The sequence below is a fragment of the Anabrus simplex genome, chromosome X (assembly GCF_040414725.1).
Source record: "Anabrus simplex isolate iqAnaSimp1 chromosome X, ASM4041472v1, whole genome shotgun sequence".
NCBI lineage: Eukaryota > Metazoa > Arthropoda > Insecta > Orthoptera > Tettigoniidae > Anabrus > Anabrus simplex.
The window spans coordinates 213392095-213411766 of NC_090279.1; positions in this window are offsets into that span (position 1 = coordinate 213392095).

Below are 19672 nucleotides of genomic sequence, written 5' to 3' on the forward strand. Positions count from 1 at the left end.
TTTATTCTACAAAATAAAAATTAACATCTCAAAAATAGCACCCGCACAATTATGCGAGTCAGGACTTACTTCACTACTTAAAAAAAGAAAAATTACCTTAATGCATGTGAATATACATATGTACATGATCAAATGTTCTATTTTACAGCGGGGAATAATTTAAAACAATTAAATCTTCGTTAAACACAAGTAAACGTTAAATTTTCCACATTGATGAGGTGTTTTGCCATTAGTGCCCTTTTGGCAGCAGCAGCTTGTCGTCAGACCTGAAGGAAATATGGAGGTGTCTAAACGTCAAAAACTTACTAAAATGCTCTCAAATACATGTTTTTACAGTTTATTTTACAAAATAAGAACTATCGGCTGAAAAATAGAACCCACACAATTGTGCGTGTCAGGACTTCATTCACTACTTGCAAAAAATAAAAAAAATTAAAAAATTCTACTCAGTTCATGTGAATATGCACATGTACATGATCAAATGTTCTATTTTACAGTGTGGAACGATTTTAAACAATTAAAATCTTATACATTACATTTCTCATGTAGAGTTCGAGTTTTTCTTTCACAGTCCTTTTTGTGACAGCACCCAGCACTCCTGCATGCATTGCCTGTAAGGAAACCTAGCCCGCACATTTGTGCGTATCAACATTCAAAACCTCATGGTATTACGTACTATGTTGTAAGTTCACAATTTACGTTTGCTACACAATCTACGCAATTCATTGATTATATTCTGATATTTAGTAAAGCTTCTAGATTAATACGAATGCAATAAATAAATACTTACTTTAGGCATTACTGATTCCCGCCATATTGCTAATGAACTGTATTTTTAAATTCTTCTTCCTGCCCCCTGGTGGTCAAGTACTAAATAAAAACAGCTGAAGTACATGCTAGGTGTCCCGCACAAGCACTGCAGTCCGGTCTAGCGCCATGAAAACGTCAAATAAGCTCAAACATAAATAAAATACGAACCCGCACAGTTGTGCGTACACGGTCTGAAAGGGATATGACTACTGGCAGGATCAACCAGGGAGCTGGCTGGCTCGAGAGCCGAAACCGAGCGTCGTAGCCCGCCGCCGACGAGTGCGGCCTGCGGGACACAGACTTGCTTTGCTCCGTTGGCCGACCGAGTGGCCGCCAACTAAAATTTCATAGGCCACCGAGCACGCGCTCTCACCCGGCCGGGCGTGCCTTCACTAGGGATCGGGTCCCTTCACGATCCATCGTCACATCTCCACTTCGACCGCAGCCGAGGCCGGCAGGACCGTACGAGAGGCGTACAACACTACATTCTCACGCCCGAGTAAGGGCGAGCGGTTGCCAACATTACTGAGCGCCGCATATGAGCATGAACACTGGGAGTGCAGAGGCTCGCAGCATTGCGGGCAGCCTGCCGCTCTCATCGAGGAACTTTCAGGCAAATATCCTGCTGATCACCGAAGTAGCAAAAGGTGTGGAAATATTTTTGAAAGAATGGAGAGGGACATTCTTAAATGGTTTAGATATATTAAGAGGATGCAAGAGGAAAAGACGCCGAATCGGATGACTGAGACCGAGATAGGAGGGAGGGCAGGAGGTAAACCCAGACTGAGGTAGTTGAAAATAATCATGAACAGTGTAATCACAAGAAACCTGAATTGGAACACAGTTAAAGAAGAACAATGGTGGTTGGATTTAGGAATATGTAAAGGTGTCATAAACATCCCAACATTGTGGGAGATGGACTAGGGAAATCACTGAATAATAATAATAATCTAAATGCATTATACAAGATACATAAAAAACACCTCATCTAAACTCACATTCTGAGGTGAAGTCCCCATAATGTTTGTAGTAAGACAGGAGTCAAGCAGGGAGGTTGGTTGTCACATGTACTTTGCAATTGTGACCTGGAGAAGGTGGTTAGAGAGCGGAGAAAATCAGACATGAAAGGCATTAAATTGGGATATCAAAAAGGTAACATATATACGGACTGCTAGGCTTTCGCGAATGACATTGATTTGATTACAAACCGCAGGAGAACGCCAAAATCCAAATCGAAAACTTAATAGATCAAGCAGGTAAAATAGATTCACAAAGATAGAATTTATAACAAAGGTTAAATATTGTCCTGACATAGTCATCATAAATAACAAATCTCTTCAGGCAAGCAACTCAATGTTGAACATCCTAGGGATATGAGTTACGAATTTTAGGTAAGTAAAATGTGTTAATATATTATTTATTTATTCCTAAAAATTACAATCATTTCCTTACTCATTGTTATCTTGTAGATTAGATTAGCAGTTTTCCCTTTTCTACCACTACGAGTACTAATGTGAACAATGCAGAGTTTCACTTAAGCACTTATAACTACATTCAATGTGTGACATTTTTGAAATAATAAAAAAATCTTAAGGATATTGAACCATGGAACACATTATAGAAATAATTATATAGATAAGTTAATTTGGCTAGGATTTGAACCAAAAAGGAAACGAGTAAAGAATCAAGCAATTTTAGGCTGATTCTCTCGAAATGCATTTAGACCGGAAATGATTTTAGGAATTTGTTTTTTAGCTTGATAGAGCCATCCGCGACTCATGATTTGAAACCTTAAGGGCACAATTAAGGAAATTGCTTATTATTACGTTTTTCATTCTATGGGGACCGCTATTTTGTCAGCTAAGAAATGTTGTCATCATTAAATATTATAAAGCCAATTCACTTACATATTTGGGCAAATGGATGAACAAACTATAATGAAAATTACAGCTTAGTGGCAGGAGCAAAAAAGATGGACGTAGCATTCCAGAAATTAAACGTTACAATACCGTTGTGAGACCTCAGGCTCTTAATGGAGCCAAAACACAAACTAACGCGGAAAGGTGAAATAAATAAAATCATCAACACAGAAAGAAGACTGGTTTCGAGCATAATTGATCCAAGGACAACAGAAGCAGCCACGATCTAATAAAGCAATCTATGTACTTTTGAAGAATTTTAATATGAAACATGCGTAAATGAATAATGACAAACTAACAAAACAATTTCTTAATAGAATTATAAATCTTAAAGTGCAACTCGCAAGGTTCACACAGACAACAAAGAATCAAACATTGACGTTAAAGATGTACATAGTAGGAAGTTGGTTAGGGAGAAAATTAAAAAAAAATTATTAATGGTGAATAAGATATAAAAAGTAAGCAACCACTTAACATATAATAACTCCGCAAGCAGAGGTCAGAAGGAGTGAAACAGATCTGGGCGGAGAGGAAGAAGGAACGTAGCAAGAACTGAAGTATTGATTTTACGTGCTGTGTAAAAGAGCTATTCGAATAAATAAATAATACTTTTCGCTGAGTGAGTTATTAACGTAATTACGATAATGTCTTAGGTTCTCTAAACTAAAACGTTCTCTCCATTTGGAATTTCTCGTTTACTTTCTATATTAAGCCACGGAGACCGAACCATCAAGCAAATTTCTTCTTCAGGATTATTATAACTCTCGGAGGGTTTGCAATCAAGACTTTAATTACTCTGGTAACTTGTTAATTGCGAGAGCGAAGGCAAGTTCAGCCCAACCAAGAGCTATCTGCGTCTGTCACACGTCACTCAAGTACAGTTGCCAAGCAACCAACGTCTTGTACTCCGTAGAAGAGTGTTCTTGCATTTCTTGAGGACTTACTTTTATATTAATCAGTTATGCCAGTACTACAGGTTTAACACTTTGACCATCATGTGTTTTTAGATTCATACAGCTCAGTAAGTTGTGTGGCCTAAAGGAGCAGGAGCTTCGAAGAAGATTGTCAGTCTAGGCACCCGATGAGGTTCCGACATATTTTTAGCAGGGCGATTTGCTCTGAAGTATGAAGCCTCTAGTAATGAAGTTAATAAAACTGAAGTGCATAGAGGAATTTATTTCCCGTGTAGTACTGTTTTATTTACAAATTGTATTCAAAATATCCAGTCTCTTGCTCTGCACGAAGTACTACAGTGAGTTTTTCTTATTGGTTGGCCGGCAGGCGCGTCCAGTTTATCTTCTGCCGGTTGACTCATCACTTCCCTAACAATAACGAGTTAGATCGATGCAATATTAAGTTTTTTTTTGCTAGTTGCTTTACGTCGCGCACCGACACAGATAGGTCTTATGGCGACGATGGGACAGGAAAGGGCTAGGAGTGGGAAGGAAGCGGCCATGGCCTTAATTAAGGTACAGCCCCAGCATTTGCCTGGTGTGAAAATGGGAAACCACGGAAAACCATTTTCAGGGCTGCCGGCAGTGGGATTTGAACCTACTATCTCCCGAATACTGGATACTGGCCGGACTTAAGCGACTGCAGCTATTGTAACTGGGCCCATGGGAGTAATACACATATATTATGTATAATAGTGCCAATGGAAAATCTAAGAATAGTTTCCCTCGATTAGTAAGATTTATGCAGTGGAGTAACTATCAAATTAAGAATGGAGCCGTGGATATTGGGCAAAGGAAAGTATGCTACATAACCTGGAAAGGAGAAATATACGGAGGAATAAGGGACATAAGTGAAAATAGATCAGAAACCAGTATAAGATTTAAATATATATATATATTAAATCTTATATATATATATATATATATATATATATTGAAACAATAAATCGAACCTCTGACAATTTACATGAAATGAGAACTATACAAATATAAAATTTTCCCAACCACTTACACGGATTACAATTTCATTATATCAAAAAAAAAAGAGATAAGATATCCAAGAGAAAGAAAGGAAAAAGAGAAGATGCCGCAGGAAAGGAAAAGGGCGAACAAGGAAAGGATGAATACTGCAATAAAAAGAGAAATCCAGAACGACAAGAAAGGGAAGATGTTCAGTTAGCAAATTCGAGTACACCAGCAGAAAAATTATCTGAACAAAATGCAAATACTATATGCAGGTCACCACCACTTCTGTTATCCCACAGATTAACACTAGGTAACGTAGTTCTACAGCCGAATAATCACCATGTAATTTCATTGAACCAGTTTCACCATATCCTGAAGCACTGAACGAATAGAAGTACGTGTACAGTAGAAGTCGCACAGTTGCCAATACACCACACGCACATTTCAAAAGAAAGTTGTTACGAAGGTCGTGAATGAAAAGTTTTAAATACAAAAAGGGCAAGTGAAATTTCGTCCTGGAAATGCCATGCTCCCAGTTTAATTTTGCAAGGAAAGTCTGTCCCAATGCAATTTAAAATATTTACAGTAAAGAAATCAGTTTGTCATACCTCATCATGAAGCAAATTGAACTGCCCGCAAATGAAGACATCTGGGCACATGTAAATAAGGACGAAGTTGACGTAGGATGTTGCTCCCTCCACACAGGCCTAAGTCCATCTCAATGTTTCCAGAGGAAGGCCAGGTATTTATAGTGTGGAGTAGAATGAGAAATATATCTAGAAGATTCCAGAGATTAGTGAAGCATGCGCGAATAAACCAGGCGGTCACATGACCACAGCCGGCAAAAAGGAAGTTAGTTTATCGAAGATGGTGAAGATGAATAGAGTAGAGTTCATGCAAAGTATGAAGTATGCAAGTTCACAGAAGTATGCAAGTTCCAGTTGGAGAAAAAATGCAGTTTATATCATGATGAGGGTAAGTCCATACTAATCGTAGAAAAAAGGTTATGTGCGTGGCGAGTTTCATAACAGTAGTTGCCGATGAAGTGAAGAGTCCGTTACACTACCGAGCTCGGTCAATTTTAAGTTCACGTCATGAATTGTCGTATGTCGTCCCAAGGAAAATTGTATGCGTCACGTTGTAATTGAGTTAAGTCTATATTTTTCATGTCTGTGCAGTTTATATACTTAGCTTTACGCTTCGGCACCCGCACTGAGTAGCACAGATAAATAAGATCGCGTGTAGAGATACAAGGGACAGAGATTTGTCCATGCTTGACAGCCTTATGAGGATTATTTGTCACTAAGTAGTCAATTAGAGTGTGCATTGAGCTGTTACGTGTGCGTACGTGATTAGTTTCGTCTAATGGTAATATGGTCATGTCCATTGAAGTGTATTCGGTCCGAGTCAATAGTCTAGGTCAGGAGATGTATGTTAAAATCACCGAGGATTTTGATGTGTTCGTAACCTGGTATATGTTTTTGATAGCTCAGATCTCTAATAGTTATGCGAATATCACTGCATGACCGTTGCGCGGGTAGAAGACATTTGCGGCTTGGTTAAATACGTTTGCATTTAATTTACTGGTGCCTGAAAATCTCTTCCCCATTAATGAGAGCTGTAGCAGAAGGCTTCATAGAAGTAAAACATACACGAGGAAGACTCAGAAAATCTTTCCTTAAACAAATTCTAACTGACACCCAGGCACATCATTATTTTTCAATAATGGAAGTGGCAGGTGACAGGAAAATAGGGAAATTCTTTCCGGCAGCTAATTAGTTTTAGGACTGTAAACTAATGATGATGATGATAGTGATAGGCCTGCAAACTATAATCTCAGTGAATGAAAGTTAAAAAATGTTGTAGAATACAGGCTCTGTATGTGTGTAAGAAGGACAACTGAAAGCTGCGCTGAAGTTGTGTTTAATAATAAGATGCAATCTACTGGGCGTTCTTGAAAAAGTTTTCAATATTAACAGATGAGACAATACGTAACACACGAAGGAAAAGAGGGTCATATAAACATTGGTCGAAAAATCAGTATGGTCCGCTACCATCACCGTGTCTTTGATTGTGATCGCTATCCACTGCATGCAGCCTTCCACCCTACGTCGTATGCAATCACGCATTCACTGGAACACCCCTGGCTGTTGGTGGATTGCATCACAGGCACTGAACACGCGTTCTCGTAGTGTATCCACATCATGTATGGGGACGGGATATACCATCGTCTTTACAGCTCCCCTAAGCCAAACGCTAAAGGGCTCAGGTCAGGAGAACGTAGAGGCGAAGGTACTGTACTGGCCCTCACTAACCAATCCATCGTTCAGGTGTCACGTAACACTACAATGAAAACAGGCCGGTTCTCCATCATTCATGAACCATATTTGCAGTCGTTTACGACCAATGATTATTATTTATTATTGATTGATTATTGGTCATTGATATTGTGTTAGTGGACCATATCTCCGAAGATATTGGGTTTGCGCCCAATGTTTATAGGACACTCTTTTCCTTCGTGTGTTGCGTGTTGCCTCCCCTGTAAATTCTCGAAACTTTGTCAAGGACACTTGTATGCAACACATCTCACGTCCGAACGACCGCGAAGGCAAGCCTTTTGAACTTTCTCCAGTGTACAAATTCACAGAGATGCAGAGACTGAGAAAATAAACACAAATGCAGTATAAATACTACTACATTATGTGCGGTCACGACTGTACACGTATGACGTACAGGGTGATAAAGCAGGGAGTGTACTGCTTTGTTCGCCATTAGGTAGTGATATAATCACTTTGAAAAGCTTGCCACTGACCATAACGTCAATTAGCAGACCATGGATTATTACAAATGCGGCAGTTCGCAACTTCCAAACATCCCATTGGTCGTACATCGTCATAGAGCAATCACACACCGCATAGGAAGCTTAACGTCATAATGCGACGACAGAGTTATGATTATCACTAGCAACGGGATTTTATGCAGTAATCAGTCCTGGTTTCTGTTTTTATCCAGACTTGGTTACCTCACGTTTCTCTCTTTCTTCTGCCGTGTCCGGTGAATTCTCCTTTTTTAATAACAGCAGTTACACTAAGATTACGAGTTCTGGGAAGTCTTCAATTTTACACACTTTCGTTAGTCAATAATGGTAACAGTTAAGACCCGTATCTTTAGGCAGTAATGGGCTAGAGTATAAACTCATTTGGCCAGTCTTCCCAACTGTAGCGAGAATAACGAATTCTAAGAGTTCTAATGGGCGTTATCTCTAATGTTGACGCAAATCTCATCGCAGAGATGTTGTCCGGGTGGAGTATATTTATTGCTTGTTTCAGTAACATTGCACTCTAACCTATTACCACCTAAACATTAATTGAGTTCTAGTATAATCTTATTCTTCCACTCATTTCCTACACTACGGTGGGATTGCGGGATGGAACGATAAAACCAATTCGTAATTGAAATTGCTTCACGGCCAGTTTCCCTTTCTGAAAACAACCCTATGTGAGGGGTTGCATTTATTATTCCGTCTTTTTTTACTGGTTGGCAGCATTGTGGTTTCTGGGGATATTAAGATGTATATTAGAAAACAAAAACATCCAACCCTGAGCCAGAGTCTGAACTCCTCAATTGTCTCTTAAATCGAACCGAAGCCCATTATGCAAATTATTCAGGCGAGGAAATAAATAAATAAATAAATAAATAAATAAATAAATAAATAAATAAATAAATAAATAAATAAATAAATAAATAAATAAATAAATAATAAATAATAAATAAATAAATAAATAAATAAATAAATAAATAAATAATAAATAATAAATAAATAAATAAATAAATAAATAAATAAATAAATAAATAAATAAATAAATAAATAAATAAATAGTTAGTTTGGGATCACCATTCAATCAGCCGGTTCACTTCAGCTCTCCATGCCACCCTGTCCTATGCTATATTTTCATTTCTACGTAACTACTGCATTCTGCACCTACTCTATCCTGTTTACCATATTTATGCCTTATGTACCCTTACCTTTACCTTCAAAATTAAACTGAACAAATCTTAGGTTTGCTAAGATCTATCCTGTCATCCTCTCCATCCTTCTGGTGAAATTTCGCGAAATCGTTCTTCTCTCAACAATTTATTCGTGATTCAATCGATTTCTCCTTTATATTCCTTTGTAACACTACATTTCAAAGACTCTATTTTTTCTGAACACGTTATTGTCAATGTTTCACATCTATGCAAAGCCATACTCCAGATCAAAGTCCTCGAAAACATCTAATTCCTATATCAATGTTTGAAGCGAACAAGTTTATTTTGTAAGAAAGGCCTTCCTTGCTTGCTTGTACTATTCTGCATTTTATATCCCCCTTACTTCTACCATCGTTTGGTCGTCTAGTACCTAAGTAACAATACTAATCTATTTTCTTTAACACTTCATTTCCTAATCTAATATTTTCTGCATCATCTGACTTCGTCCGTGTCTTTTGCTTTTGATTTATTTTCATTTCTACTACTTTTCCAGGACTGTCCATACTACTAAGCAATTTACCGGACTCTCTTACAGACTCGGGTAAAATATCATGAGAAAATCTCAGTGTTTTGAATTCTTCTCCATCGATTGTGATTCCCTGTCGAAATTCCTGTTTGATTTATTTTACCACCGGTTCGATTTAAACAATGCAAAGTAGAGGGAAGGAATTGCAGCCTTGGCTCACTCCTTTCTGCGCTGTTACTTCATTTTTCATATTCTATTTTTCGATTATTATCATCGCAGAAATATTAATAATAATAAAAAGGCATTACAACACTGTAATCAAGTCCGAAACGCTGCTTATTGGGGGCAGATCATTAATTAAAGGTGTAGAAAGACAATAAAGAAAATCTTAATGAAAATATCTGAACCAGTGTGTACAGGGGGAATCTGGATTATAAAGAAATCTCATGATCTGTACCAACAGTCAGAGAAAATCTCAGACACGTTTATGAAAATACATTTGAAATTTTACGGACATATTCCCAGAATGAGTAATCAGAAACAGAGCAAACGAAGTCTGAACATTGCTCTATCAATGCTGCTCGAAGTTGGGAAAGATTTTCGGGAAATGGTCACAACAGATAACATCGTATTAGGCAGGTCTAAGTTCTGAAAATTAGTTGACAATCGCTGGTGTACGGACCATCCAACATCTACCACCAAGAAAACCTGGTCATAAGATCGTAAGGAAAGCCACAGTGAGAAGATGAAGAGATTGTGAAAGAAAAAGGCAATGCCATCAGCTAAATAAGTTCAATCGTGTTACTTTGTCGGACATAACGAAGAAAAGATATATTGCCTCAGCTATCATAGGCAGGTATTTTGACTTTATAATATGTTAAATGTCTGAAGTTAAGTGTTCTGATGATGATAATGATGGGTAAAATAGTAGGTCATCGGTCGCTGGATATTCTGTTTGACTGTAATAAGCGAATTGTTGCTGAATTGTAAGTAATTTTCATGCGTAGGTAGAGATCAGGACTTAACTTTCACATGCTACTCTCACTGATTTTCTCCCATTCTTATGATATTCGGCAAGGTTTGCCGGACTTTGCCCAAGCTCTTGGGATCCAAAGGCTACTAGTCAACGACTGATACATATAGGCAACACACGCAGGGTTTCAGAAGTGCAGTGCGAATATACGCCTTAATTAAGAATGAAGCTCTGCGTTATCTGCCATAACAAGGATGGAGATAGAAAGGTGTGAAAATATCCAGGCGGTACTGGCCGGTGAAAGGGACAATGGCGGCAGAAGTTTGTTTCCAGACACTCAACCATCACAGTGCGGCAATTACCGGAGAAGTTCCGTGAAATGGAATCAGTTTCAGAGGTTTGGAGAGCGTAAAGTTCTATCAGTGTGAAACTGGGGAAAGTTAGTCAGTGATTTGTCGCAGCAGACGGGATTGTTGTATGGAACAGAAGAAGCACTTAGGGAGGAACTTTTGCGAGCTTCTCGAGTGAGATAATAACACTCCATCGGAATATCATAGCTCATGAAGTCACCTTAAAGTGCCAGAGCATAGGCATACCATACAAAGACTCAATACAAACACAGTCTTGGAGGACTTATCTCCTTATTCCTATTTTAACACATAATATATTTCTTAGCAGTCAAAGTAATGGTCCCTATACTACGGAAATTGTGAAATTGAGAAAAATGCAGTTCCGGAAATACAGCCTAAAATCGTTTCTTTCTATTCTCATATTCTTTATGATTCCAATCCTTGCCAAATTAAATTATTTACATAATTATTTCTGTAATGCGTTCCTTGGTTCAATACACTCAGGCGCTATTTGATTTTAGAAAAAAAATCCACACGGAATGTAGTTATAACGGCTTAACTGAAACTCAGCATTCACTCACACTAGCGCTCTTAGTGGTGCTTAAGTGAAACAATGCATTGACTCTCACTAGCGCTCATAGTGGTGCTTAAGTGAAACAATAAATTGACTCACATTAGCGCTCGTAGTGGTGCTTAATTGAAACAATGCATTGACTCACATTAGCGCTCGCAGTGGTGCTTAAGTGAAACAATGCATTGACTCTCACTAGCGCTCGTAGTGGTGCTTACGTTAAACAATGCATTGACTCACATTAGTGCTCGTAGTGGTGCTTAAGTGAAACAATGCGTTGACTCACATTAGCGCTCGTAGTGGTGCTTAAGTGAAACAATGCATTGACTCACATTAGGGCTCGTAGTGGTGCTTAAGTGAAACAATGCATTGACTCTCAATAGCGCTCATAGTGGTGCTTAAGTGAAGCAAATCATTGACTCACATTAGTGCTCGTAGTGGTAGAAAAAGGCAAATTGTTAATCTAATCGAGCAGGTAACGACGATGAAGTAAAGGATTGTAATTTTGGGAATAAATAGAGAATATATTTTCATACATTAATATATTTTATTTACCTTTTCAAAACTGCGTCCCTTGCCTGAAAGGCTAAAAGTGTGGATTAAAAAAATTCTTTTCTCAAGAACTGAAGAGATGATTATCTTGTTTTTTTCAGTGTATGTGCTTTAAAAAATCCTACATTCTGTTTGGGCAGACCTGCAGGCAGTCTCGACACGCCCTGAAGAAAACACGAAAGAGTGAAATGAATTCCTTAAGAGTTACGTGGAACTTAGGGATTTAGTTCCCGTACAGCACGTTCGTATGCTCTAAAATTCTTTCTTAACAGAAATAAAAAACAGAGTGTTCCCGAAGTGCTTCAGCATGGAAAGACATACATAAAGAAATACGCGCCTTCGTAATTTATAGTGTTGAGGGAGATCGTTAACACGGCGAGCGTGCCCTGTTCCTCATTTTAAATGATCTCGTGGTTTAGGAGAAATAATAACAATAATATGGCTCGCAAGGAAAGAGCTGGGATATTCTCAACTGACTCTAAAGCAGTTCACACATATTTCTTCCCTCTGCTACTCAATCACAGCCTTGGTCAAGCCACACCCCAATGCATCGGGGAAGGCTGTTGAAGAATCACAGCGACGTTCACAGGAAGCGCTGTTTTCAAGAAAATAAAGCCTTCAATTTTTCAGGCTTTGAAGTATGAATATTTTACAACAGCAGATGTAATTATAAAATACCTGATGAATAAAAGAAATCATCCCAGATTACACCAGAAAAATGTATATTTGAATTAAAAACACACACATATATATATATATTTCGTTCGTGAATATCAGAAGACTCTTTTTCTAGGCAGTTACAATGCAGACTAATTTGGTTAATAAGAAATGTAGCCTAGCCGCACTTCAGTTATGTAGCGAGAGTAACATAAATTTTAGGGGTTCTGATGAGCCGTACCCCTTACGTCATGCAAAACTCAGAGCACAACCGTTGTGCAGAATAGGCTATATTTCTTACATGCTTAATTAGGTTTCCATTCTAACCTAGAACTCCAGGTCCTAATGATCACATTCTTCTCCTCCTTCCATGTCGTTTAGGCCTCTTTCCAGTAATCCTTCTTGATGGAGAATGCAGTGGTTCCCTCTTTGCATCAGATCGTTTTCTCTACTTGTTTGGGAAGATCCCTTTTCTCGTGTTGCCAGGTCCCAAACTTACTTAGTTTTGAACCAGTGCCTCAGAACCTCCTTTACTGAAGTTTCCGTGAAGTGGTAAATAGCGGTACATTTCCAAGTTATGAAAAAATTAATAATACTTCGAGATATTCCGTTGTTTGGCGTTCGAGACAGAAGACAGCAAAACCCAAGACGGTGCTTTCTCATACCACGTGAGAGTATTTCACAGCTCAGCATTTGACCGCAGGGGATATTCAGACTCTGCATTTTGACATGAGCTGGACATCTTTCGTAGGATTTTTTTCTTTTATTAGAGCGCCTCTGTCTCGTCGTGGTGAGTGAGGGACAAGCGCTGAGTAGCATTATAAGTTATTATTATTATTATTATTATTATTATTATTATTATTATTATTATTATTATTATTATCATTTTATTAGTTACGGAGATGTATGGGCATCGTTTGCATAATCCACCAAATCATCTATCTCTCAAACTTATTCCCTTATCTTTGCACTCCTTCCAAACGTTCCGAAGTCCTTCAATTCCCCTTTGTCGCTTTTCAGCCGAGATGTTCCGCGACTTTACGAGTTTCTTCGGTGTATCCCTCATTCCCGTAATTTCCTTCCTAAAGGTTGTCCTTCTCCCCCTTTGATGCCCACTATTCCAAGTCCCTGTGAACCCCCTTATGCCATAAACGTTTTGCCATTGAATTTTTCTTGTAGAATATGAATCCTTTGGCCAGACTCTTCAGATTCATCCTTTCAATGTGCCTATAAAATAAAGTATTATTTTCCTCATAGTAGTTGCTATCTTCTCAAATTTTTCATATAGTTCTCTAATCGGTCTATCTAGTGATTTATTTGGACCTAAGATTTTCCTAAGGAATCTCCTTGCCTTTCGTCTATGACTGAGTCCGTTGCTCTCGCCATGGTTCCTGCCGCTTATGGACACTCTGCTCTGACCACAGTACAACTATGTTTTAATTTTGCGGGGATGGATATGGACTAAGATTTGTAAATTCTATGCCATCGTATGAAAGCCATTTCCATCTTTGCCATATTTTTAGTTTCTTTCTCATGAGAATTACTCCCAGGTACTGGAATTCCTGAACATGATGGATTTTCCCAAATTTAATTTTGATTTCGCATTTGAGATGAGTTTTCTCTGAATTCATGTATGCAGTTTTACAAAATATATTCTTAATCCAGTTTTGGGGGTCATCTTTTGTAACTCCTCTATTTGTTTTGCGGCTCACTGTAGATTGTCAGTTCAGAGTACATCGCCCACGAAGGCTAGACAGATATGATGGCACCCTTTCCACATCCTATCTTTATCCGGTTCAGTTGTTCCCTTTCGGTAATGAAATGAAATGTCGTATGGCTTTTAGTGCCGGGATATCCCAGGAAGGGTTCGGCTCGCTAGGTGCAGGTCTTTCTATTTGAAGCCCGTAGGCGACTTGCGCGTCGTGATGAGGATGAAATGATGATGAAGACAACACATACACTCATCCTCCGTGCCATTGAAATTAACCAATTAAGGTTAAAATCCCCTCTGAACCGAAGGCCAGTACGCTGACCGTTCAGCCAACGAGTCGGACTTCCCTTTCGGTCATTCTAGATCTCCAATCTCCGATGACGTTTTCCATGATACAATTACCCAGCACTGGTGAAAGGCAGCCCCTGGTCCTAGACCCGTTTTCATCTCAAATGGTTTAAAGATTTCACCCATGAATTTAACTTCAGATGACATGTCTGTCTGTTAATATGATTGTAGTCAAGATGGAGGTGGTACCCGAGACTAAGTGAATTTAATTCTCGGAAATATTCCGTAAGTTAAAGGATAGTTATTGGAAAGGTATAAAATAAATATCTCACATATATTCGTGACTGGTTATCCCCCAGACTCGCAGTATACATGGAACATTGCAGTTTGATTAAACGTGTAACATTTATTTTTTTCATTCATGCAAAAATAACTTACTGAATGTATTAGTTTGATTACACTAAATATTCTTCCAGCCATTAGGCAATTTTTTAAACGAACACTTTACCGTGTGCTTCAGGTACACACAGCTAAGTAGGCTAGGTGGCCTAAATTGACAGGTGCAACGAAGAAGCAGTTTCAGTCCAAATTCCAGGATATGTTACAGTGAGCTTTTTTTTATGCAGTACATAATGCTCCAGTCCATTGTATAATATCCGAATCACTTAACATGTCAGGAATGGAACTGGGACCTCCAGGTTACGTTTAGAGCAAAAGATACGCCGGCTTTCAAATCTTGATGTTTCATGTTGAAATGCAGTAGGCTCAATTTCTAGGCTCAATGTCGTCACGTGAATGATCTCTGGTGACACGTTTGATGTTTATCACATAAAATGATTTTAAATTTTTGAATAGGTTTCTCCATGACTCCCTGTTTCTACACCACCCCAAGAGTAAAACAGACAATTAAAAAGACTACTGAAGGTATCTTAGAAAGATACAATAATAGCATTAATCTCCTCTGTCTGTTTATATTTTAATAGACACTGGAAAGTTTTGTCACGGAGGAGGACATCAATATGTTTGAAGACGAAGGTACGGGGTTGTCGCGTTTTAACACCTTCATATAACAGTGAACTGAGTCAGAATGCAACCGATTAACTTGGAAACAGGAAGACAGTAACTTAATGAGTGCATCACTGAGTTTGGTACTTCTGTGTGGTAATTACAAGAGAGATGTTTCATGAAAGGAAAACTTGGACAGAACATAGCACAGAAAGGACAAGAATATACGTTTTTGAAATATGGGGTCCCAGAAGAGTACAGATGATCATACTGGTGGATTAGATAAAAATGAGGTGAAGCAGAATCCTTTTGTGAGAGAAGAAGGATTTGATGAAAATTAACAAGAAAATAGATAGATTGATAGGACATATCTTAAGAAATATTTTAGTTCTTTAATTACTTTTTTCGGGCCGTTTATTGCGTAGGCATTGTAGAGTGGAGCAAGACAAGTAAATAAGGAAATGAAGTACTTATCCGCTGTATGGACATGCAAACTTACTGAAGCGAGTAACGTGTACATGAACTGCACAACAATTATGCTATGTGTTTTGCATTAATATTAGGGGTACGAAACATCAGAACTCCTACGATTTATGTTACTCCCGCTACATAACGGAAGAGCGGTCTAGTAGACACTTCCTAATAAGCAAATTAGTTTGCATTCTAACCTATTAATGCCTAAAAATCCTATTTCTAGACGTGAACCTTCAGTGCAGAGCCTTCAGTCTAAGAACAGCTTCCGTCAACAACCTTAGGACCAAGAAGTCGCAGCAGAAATGACTGGAATTTTTATTTAGGTGTGGAGGACAAAGTTTTCTCATCTCTTTGGACGGGAGATGAAATTGAAAAATCTTACCACCTTATCTTGATAAAAATTGAATGGTATGCAATATCATTAAACAGGCTGTGGTCAATAGTTTTCAGGTCCAAGTAAATTTTGCCCAAGTGGAGCTTCATCAATGCGAACATGAACAGAGTTCGCTGTGTCCGTCTCCTTTCACAGAAAGTGACTGAGTAATAATAACAATAATAAGGTATTTGCAATTTTGAGAAAAGTTTATTCTCTTCAGTACACTACAATATTATTAATCTTATATCAGTTGGTGCAGTATTTCAAACAAACACTGCACCGTATGCCTCAGATACATACAGCTAAGTAAGTTGGGTGGCCTAAAGTGACAGGTGCAACGAAGTCACGTATAAATTTAAATATTAGCAAAATACAGTGTGGTATCGAGCACTGCACGAAAGCAGTCCATAGACTGATGATCCAAACATTATCGAGATTAAGCTCTTGTTCACACAGTAGAATATCCGCTGTGCTCGAGGTCTATTTGTTCGTGCAGTGGACAGTAGTACCTACTAATTGCTTACTGTACATTTCATTACATAGTAAAATTGTTCCATTATTTTACATCATCATATATAATTATTATTCGAGATATTTAATTAAAGAGTACGGTCATGATTTTCATAATTACATTCATATTAAATAATGTTCTCCCAGATTCAATTTATTCGAAATGAAACTGGCTGCAAGTTGCTTAACTACAATTTACAAAATAACACACACGCATACATGTATAATAATTATTATTAGTATGAATACAGCTACTGCCATCGTCGTTCACAGGTAAATAAGAGTGAGTGAAATTATTAAAATGAGGATTCAGTTACGTGACAAACTTTCATTACTGTGCGGTGGGGGCGTTACAGTTAATGAGTTGGTGCTTCAGATTAGGAGTTGGAAAGGTAACAGTAGCACTGAAATCTGCGACATTATTCCACATGATGCATGTAACAAAAGCGTGCAGGACACTTTCCTTGGATAACGGACCCGAAAGGAAACAACAATAAAATGTATCCAGCGATCCATCGTGGCTTAAAAATGAGATAGAAAGCGAATGGTAAAATTTCTCTTATTAACAGTACGTCGGTATATTTGTTGTGATGTTGTTGTTGATGATGATGATGATGATGATTATGATGTGTGTGTTGTTTAAAGGAGCTTAAGTGCTAGGATATCCGCCCTTAATGACACGAGGTGCACCGAAATGAAACGATAATTAAATCTTCAAAATATATCCCCTGACTACAATACAAAACGAATGATGATGAAGAATCCCCATGAATCCAAAACAATCAATAGATCCAATTCACAATGTCTTTCTTCCTAAGATGATGCTTGTTCATAAAAAGTAGTCCAGGTCACCGGTCTCTCATAATAGTACTACTCACTGGAAACGTAGAATCATGGTGTTCCTCACAGGTAATGCAGACCATTAACATAATAGCTCCACCCACAGGCATCACAGACCCATGCTGTTCCTCATTAGGGGCCGATGACCTAGCAGTTAGGCTTCTTTAAGCAACACACATCATCATCGTCATCATCACAACAATACAGGGGAACCGACACATTCGAGCGCAGCGAGCGGCTCCTTTTCTCGCATGACCATTAGTTCGCACAGCCGAGTGCCCGCCCTCTACCGCGGTGGGATTCACACGATGGTACCAAAACTCAGGGAACGCCCAGACCCGAGCTGTTTCTCGCATGAGGGTACTACTCCTAGGTAACGTAGATCTATGGTATTCTGCACATGGTAGTACTATACGCAAGTAACGTCGACCCACAGCGTCCCTCACGTAATGGCAGTCTCATGATTCTAATTCCATAATCCCTCGGCCGCCACTTTCAGTAGCCTCTTACGACAGGCAGGGGATAACTTGGGTGTATTCTTCGTCTGTATCTCCCATCCACAGAGGGTATACTTCTTGTAAATGCACGCATAAACTTAAATACGGCGTAAAACTCGTAATTAAGTCTTGCAATGTTCTTACCGGTACCAGGTGTGTTGTTCGAGATCAGGCGAGAAGGCATTTGGGGGATGTGGTGCTGTCCTAATCTGATGAGAGTACCTGGCTCCAATCCTGCTGTACATGCTACAACTGGATGGCACATGTAGTTGTAGTTGTAGTTTTCAATGCAGCACAATAAACATTTCCTTGAATGCTGTTAAAGCTAAGGACGCGGAATTTACCATCAAGCATTCCTCTTGAGAATAATGTGTATTACACATTTTCTTCTGGTGGTACCTTCCACCCTGTACTCTCAGCTGTAGGTCGGGTTGCTGCACCTGGAAGGCGCTTTCGTAAGGAAAGGAAAGGAAAATCAAGATACGTATGAATATTGTTGCACGATTTATTGCTTCAGTTCTACACCGTAACTACTTTTCTGTTTAACAGAACATGGATACTCTTGTTATTATACTCACTGGCAGTGCAGGTGTGATGTTCTTGCGCGATGTTTACACTGAAGTCAGTGTTTGTACAAAGTGATGCATACATTTTATCGAAATGGATGGTCTGGTAAGAGTCTTGGAGGCATAAACTGGTAAATCCAAATCACCCCAGACACTAAAAACACACATTTCCGACTCTCAAGCAACAACATAATTTATGCTCCGATTTGCGCTAGTCACTCATTGAGTGATCGACTTGCAGGAAGCCTCCTGTCGGCTACGCTAAACCGGTTGCAAGCATGGAGTTGTGTGCCTTTCAGTCGCATGCCAGTGCAGATTTTTCCCAGTAGTTCCATATACTTTAACGCGATGTATTCTGAATTAACTTCAGCTAACGTTTCCGAATTATTACTGCTTTGTTTGACCGTTTCGTGCAAAACAAAAAAGCTCCTACAGCGGACCAGATAGACCACTCATTCTACTATGGAGTAAACCAGCCGCATACACTTTCCAGAGATATGAGAAATATTTCCTTGGAGTTGAAATGCAAAGTGGTAATCCCATGTCTACATTTCTGATTTAAATGGTAAAGGGTGAAAAGTACGCTCTTGTCTCAGAAAGAAAAAGAAGAAATGACCATATAGACGGTAAATTAGAAAAAAAAAGGAAGACCGCTTACGGATCATGTCTTTCTTGTCCATCGATTCTACGGAAAGCAGTTTTATGCGAAACCAAATTCCAGAAACTTTACATTGATTTAAAAATACAATCTATATTAGCCGGATTTTTTTACAAATCAGACACAATCCCTTTCAGCTATCACACCATCGATTCCATTTAAAACGCATTATCAACTGCCTTAAATAATTTTTTTAAAGTAGAAGATTCGTGCTGTTCCACAACGTTCGTTATAAATAAGTCAGATAACTTCCAGACTCGTATTGTTTTGCCTGCACTTTCAGTAGGTTTATAAGCATTTATTTCGGGTACATGGTAGTTGATTCATTCGGAATGTATATTATAATAACTTTTTCCATAAAATATTCACTGCGCTTCGACCATTTGGGCGTTTTGGGATCCTAATATTTTCAAACGATCTCGCTCCGGATAGTGTCACATACAATTAGCCGTGACTGAATAGTTATTCCGGTAAGTAGACACCGCCTTTTTTCAAGCGTTT